A 6,000-nucleotide genomic window follows, 5' to 3' on the forward strand; every position below is an offset into this window, starting at 1 on the left:
CTATTGCATGAATTATGAAAAGTCATTTTTTCAGCTTTCATTATTGATTGAATGAGCAAACACGACTGTAATAATAAAGATAAAGCTTTGTGCCAAATATGGCACACCATGAAGATGGCTGAGCGCTCTTGCTGCCATGGGCGGAAAACAAACCTTCACGGACGGTGGTCTTTTTAGTGCGATGTGGGGAATGAAATTAAACAGTTGTTTGCTGCGTTCAGGCACAGATGAATGTTGCACTTCCTCTATCTTACCAACGACTTGTTTGTGCAAGGTGGCCGCTTACATTGTTTCTTCTCGTCAAATTCTGGCCAGTGGCCGACTTCGTCAGATCGGTCGTCTTTGGGTGGCATTGCGGCCGCTGGTCCCTGTGCTTTTTTTACTTGAATCTGGAATTCGATGTCCCAACTAGAAGTCCTTCCTGGTCGCTAGTTGGGTAGGCACTTGTTATGCGAGGTAAGGCATTCTGCAATTTCTGCTTTTAAATGAGCCAGCGGTAGTACTTGTCTCCTCCTAAGCTGCTCCTGCACCCTCCTGTACAAGACCCATGCTGTTACTACCAATAAGTCTAGCATAGGCGTAAAAATTCGAAAGTGCCATTTCTTCGACCTCTGATATGTATGCAGTAAAGTCCAAACAGTGAGTGCAGCAGGTCAACACCACCCATGTGCCTGTTATGGACCTTTACTACACTGGGGCAATCAATTTCGCGAAACACCTTGGCGGAGGTAAACCAGCGCTTAGTCTTTTGGACTGGATCTCTCCCAACAAAGCTTGGCAGAAATGTCACTGCGCAGTTATCGTATCAACGCACACACGATAACTCCACGTCATGTATCGCGTTTGTGAGTGCCTCTGAAGCACCACGTCCTTTACATTTCAGTTCCTTTTCGCTTTTCAGGCGGCTGTTTGGTAGACAATTCGCCCTTACCGTACCGATCGTCAAAATTCCATCTTGTGATAGAGTGACCTGCAACTTCGGGCTATTGAACAGATGGCAGCACGTTACCATATTTTGTATTTCAGTTTCATACTGTGCCAAATATGGCACACACCGATTTCGGTTTCTCTGCTGTAGTTGCAGGCAAAATTGAGAAAACTAGTAACTGCCTTGAATTGACGAGACCAAAAAATATACCAAAATAATTTTTCTATGCTTCTGCGGTCGAAATTTTCAGAGAAAAAAAAACAATTGCTCGTGTTTGCCCCCTCCAAGTTTCACGTTGCATCCCAAAATCTACTTCACCTCTGTTTTGCGTATCGCTCAAGAGATGGCAGCACTTGCCCGTAATAAGTGCGCATAACTATGAGATTTACTCTGATGGTATCACATTCTCAACTGGGAATCTCACACACGCGAAAAAGAATGGTAACTGGTATGTGCCAAATATGGGACGCCATGCAATAGAAGGTTAAAAGCGACGCTTTCCGCTACTCTTTCTATGTTCGTACTATAAGAGATTGAAATACTCTGCCACCTGACACTGTCTGTATTTGTTCAAATGATGATTTCTTCCATGCTTTACGAATGTAATTTTGAGTGTTCATTTATATGAGTTGTACCCTCCCTGCTGTAATGCCTGAATGGCGAAGCAGGTACCCAGTGAATAAAATAAAGAAATGTTTCATTGTCATGATTTTGTTTATATTGTGTTATAGCGTAGTTGCACCTTGTTAAGCAGCAATTACGAGCATTATGTGAAATCATGCGTGCAAGAAATGCAATGTTGAAACAACTCTTGAGTTTAAACAAAGCAGTAGTAAGCATGAGTGTCTGCTATGTAAAGAAATCCTGCTCCAAAAAGTGCTTGGCATGTCTCGTTTGTTGCTGTACGTTTCAATATGTGCTATACAGATTGCTTTGAACGACATTTCAGTTGCTGTGCAACTTGTGCTGTGCTTGTGTGTCACACATGAACAGACACCTTCAGCTTTGGAACAATGCATACTGCACAGTAAAATAGGCATCGCAAAGCAATATTCAACTATGCAAGATTGGTTGCCATTCACCTTGGAAATAACCTTTATTTAAAGAAAATTCCCTGGCAAGACAGTATTCAAAAGCACAGTGAACAAAGCAAAGGAGTAACATAATGGCACATGGCTATTTGTCACTGCATGTGTATCTGTCATGCTCAACATAGACAAATCATGTGCTTTTCACTACCGCAGTATGCAGCATACTACGATTAGCCACATGTGAGCACACGAAATGTGTTATGTTGAAGTGCACGGCCTATTTACTTCATGAAAAGAAAAATAAAACATGTTCCACCAGCACATGTCTCCGCCTCATTTGCCAGCGAATGCGCCGGCGCACACTTTGCACGTAGGCAATGCGCAAATTTCTGGGCAGCTGAAACACACCAACTATGGATTCGCGCACCGCACGACCTCATTGAAACAAAGCTCGAGAAGGCTGTACAGGGTGCGCCTGCGGTGGCACCTGTACTTGAAGCGGCACTTGTGCCTGGGCTGGCCGCTGTGCGCTGTCGTCATGTGCACCGTCATCATCTGGGTCGCCTGGCAGAGGCACGCCTGCTGCAAGGTAGAGGTTATGCAGCGCTGCACAAGCTGCAACAATAGTGGCTGCTTTCTGAGGCGAGTAGTGGAGCACCCGATACATCTGCAGGCATCGGAAGCGGCTCTTGACGACTCCTATGCACCGCTCAACGGCATTTCGCATTGATGCGTGTGCCTCATTATAGCGCCCCTCTGCCGTGAGGCGATTTGGGTGACCAGGCACAGGAGTCATGATCCATGGCGCTAGCCGGTACCCAGAGTCCCCTGTAAAGTGTTGCATGTTAGTGAACGAAATGGATACATTAAGGCGCAATGCAAGAACACAGTCTACGCCAGGGCCCTTTTACAACAGGAGCGGGTCTTGGATTTATTGTTGCAATATCTATCAAACATTGACCTTCCCGGAAAGTTGTAAAGAAAGTTCAACTCATTTTAAAGAAAAGCCCTATTTCACCTGTTGTCTTGGCTGCAAATCTCTATCTCAGGTTAAGTTGGACATGTAATATTTATTTCATACTCGTGGTTTTCTGCTCCGTTCATCCCATTTGCCCCTCCCTAAATGTACATCTTCCACTAAAACTTATTAGCTCTTCTCTCTTCAGAAGTGTTATTTTATAAAACACTTCTAAGGTCTACTCTCGAATATGCTGCCAGTATCTGGGATCCTTGCTCTACCTTTCGTACCTCTTCTCATGAAGGTACCCAAAATCGAGCTACCCGTTTGATCCTTTCTAATCACTCCAGCACCACATGTCGCTGCAACAAAAAAAAAATCACACACATTGCGACACAAAGCAAAATAGCGCAACTTGCACCATTCTACAATATATACTACACCGATCACTAACGTCGATGCCGAAAGTTTCACGCACACGCTTATTCCTTTGTTCCAAGGACAGGGACCAGGTCCCCGAGTCCATTGTCACCAACCCTTTTCCACCATACTTGAAAACTGCCATTTCGACGTGTTCTGTAGAATTCCACCCCTGCCTGTAGCGCTCCACTTGGCATTCAGTGTATTGAAATTAATAAATAAACAGCATAACATGTCAGCTGTTGTATACATGCTGGTACAAATATCTGCCTTTTAAGAGAGACTTGTTTCTCTCGATAGTCGCTGCAGGTTCATTAGGTACCGCTGCATTCACAACACATTTCTAGCAAATCACGCTTTCTTAAAGTTTGCTAGGATGCAAAACGATTTGACTGTGTATGTTTTACATGTGGAAGAAGCACTGCTACTTCAGGTGCACTTACCAAGCGAGACTTCTCCATGAAGTAACAGGCCACGAGAGAGGCGGCGGCGAAATGTAGAATGCCTCCAGACGAATGAATCATGGCACGATCCCGGAAACCGTGGGTCAATTTCCAGGATATTCAGCTTCGCGTCGCACACCTCATAAGGGAAAGCAAAGAGAAGGTGTCAGTGCCACTGCAACAAATATGTGGCACAACCTTTTGCTTACAACACTACTTGCCAAACAGTTACTGTTCAGTCAGTGAACACAATTACAGAAAAGGAGATATCAACATACGCAGTAGGCAGTTGAACTAATGATCAGCACGATAACAGTGTCATCTTAACCTACAAATGCAATGTTGGCATGTGTTCACATGCTCATGTATGGCGTGCGGTAACAACACAATGCGCAAAATAATTCCTTTGGTTTCTTCCGTCCATATTGTACAAGATTCTGCTAAAGAGTGAACCTATGTTTTTTTTTTTTCAGACAAAGTGCCTATTACAAGCGAAAGAACGCGGAAACAGCATGTGCCGTATTGACAGCTAGAGCAAATGGGTGTCCACACATTCTCATTCTCCCTCACACCATTTTCATTGATGGGATGCTCCTTTTCGCGTTTACAGTCTGTTGGCCACAATGCTTTAGTTTTACGTCGAATAAGAATCACAAGGGCTCGTCTTCTGTTAGGATCGCTCGCAGACGAAGACTCCCTTCACTGCTACGGCGTCTATTCCGGTTTAAGTCGCGCGTAATGTGTTTACATTGTAGCATCGAAAAGGCTATTCAACTGTGATTGGAGAGCACTGAAAAAGTGCGGCCGTGTTCTATGCAAAGATCAAAGTCGTCATTACACATACAACACAAACGCTACTTTCTCTAATAGGAACGCAAGTATTGCCGGCAATTGATGAAAAATAACGAAACGAAGTTTTTTACAACGTGCACTCGCGCAAACACATATCGAAAATATTTGTCAATGAACAATACTCACGACCATGCAGTTGAGGGTGTAATACCCTTTACGGCTCCAGTACGATTCCGTTTCGCCGGGGCCGAGCTTCTTAGGGCGAACGATGGCTATCAGACTCCCGTCCACACATCCTAGAACTCCTGGAATTTTTCCACGGCTAAGAAAGCCTTCCTTGACGGCGGCTTTCTGTTGCGCCGTGGATGGGAATCTAACCCATCCTTTTTCCTTGCCCACAACCGTAATGGCCTTGGCGACGGCTGTAATGATCCGGCTGACCGAAGGCTACGACAGTGCAATCGCTTCTTCATTCCCGACGCACTGTTGAAAGCTCGCGGTGGCAAAAAACCGCAGCGCGCACAGCACTTTCATCGTAGTGTCGACACCACGCAATCTTTGAGGTCCGAGATGTCCTTCCAGCTCATCGCAAAGACGTCGCACTATGTCTTTGAAGAGCCTAAAATGCCTTCGAAACTCTTCTTCGGCCATGCCGAACGCGTCGCGTCGTTGCCTCTCGTCGCGTCGTTTTGTTTCGGCACTCGCCAGCAGCCCGACCAAGGGAGCCGCCATTGCCGTCTCTGTCTCGTCTCGTCTAGGTGCCGGCTCGTCAGCTGGCGCGAGATTAGCCGGCAGCCGCGGTTGCCCTAGCAACCCTCGACATCTTGCTCGCCCCAGCGCGCGACTCTCAAACGAACCACTTCTCCGCGGTTCCGCTCCTAGCAGGGAACCGGTTCCTTTCCAGAAGATTGGCAACCTGTGTGACGTCATCAAAATTTGTCGTCCCGCCCACCAAGGATGACGACATCGAAGCGCCGACCAATAGCAACAGCCGAAAGGAACCGGTTCCCAAAGGAACCGCTACAGAATACGGCCCCGGTACGTACGATGCTTCCTCCCGTCCGCCGACACCTTTGTGACTAGGATTGAGCTCACGCACGGCGCCATTGCCCGTGCGGGGAGCGCGTACCTCGTGTTGTTTCCTATCCCGACGCTAAGCCGAAGAACGGGTGCCTAGTGCTCGCGCGAGGTCGTACCACGCCGAGCCGCACTTATCGGAGGCCCAAGCCGAAGGAGATTGCCCGAGCTCTCGCGAGTTGGCCCATTGGTTATCGCCAGAGCAAGTAGCATAGCCGCCGGGACTTTTCCTAGCGGCGCGTCCCAGCTTGAGCCTGTGCTCTCGCAGCGACGTGCTACAGGCGCCCGTAGCTGTATTTTTCGCCCTTGGTGCGGGACCCCTTTGGTTCCCCGCCGTCCCGGGACCGGGCG

At 47.2% G+C, this 6,000-nt stretch overlaps 1 long non-coding RNA gene across 1 annotated transcript; it reads right to left on the reverse strand.

The window, feature by feature from the left end:
- Positions 1-854: 854 nt before the first annotated feature.
- Positions 855-5,080, reverse strand: LOC135918714 (uncharacterized). Its single transcript, XR_010569737.2, has 3 exons — positions 4,759-5,080; positions 3,781-3,919; positions 855-2,787 (listed from the first exon to the last, which is right to left on the reverse strand). It is a non-coding gene; the product is annotated as an uncharacterized lncRNA (long non-coding RNA).
- Positions 5,081-6,000: the final 920 nt, after the last annotated feature.

The sequence above is a fragment of the Dermacentor albipictus genome, unplaced genomic scaffold, assembly GCF_038994185.2.
Source record: "Dermacentor albipictus isolate Rhodes 1998 colony unplaced genomic scaffold, USDA_Dalb.pri_finalv2 scaffold_21, whole genome shotgun sequence".
Classification (NCBI taxonomy): Eukaryota; Metazoa; Arthropoda; class Arachnida; order Ixodida; family Ixodidae; genus Dermacentor; species Dermacentor albipictus.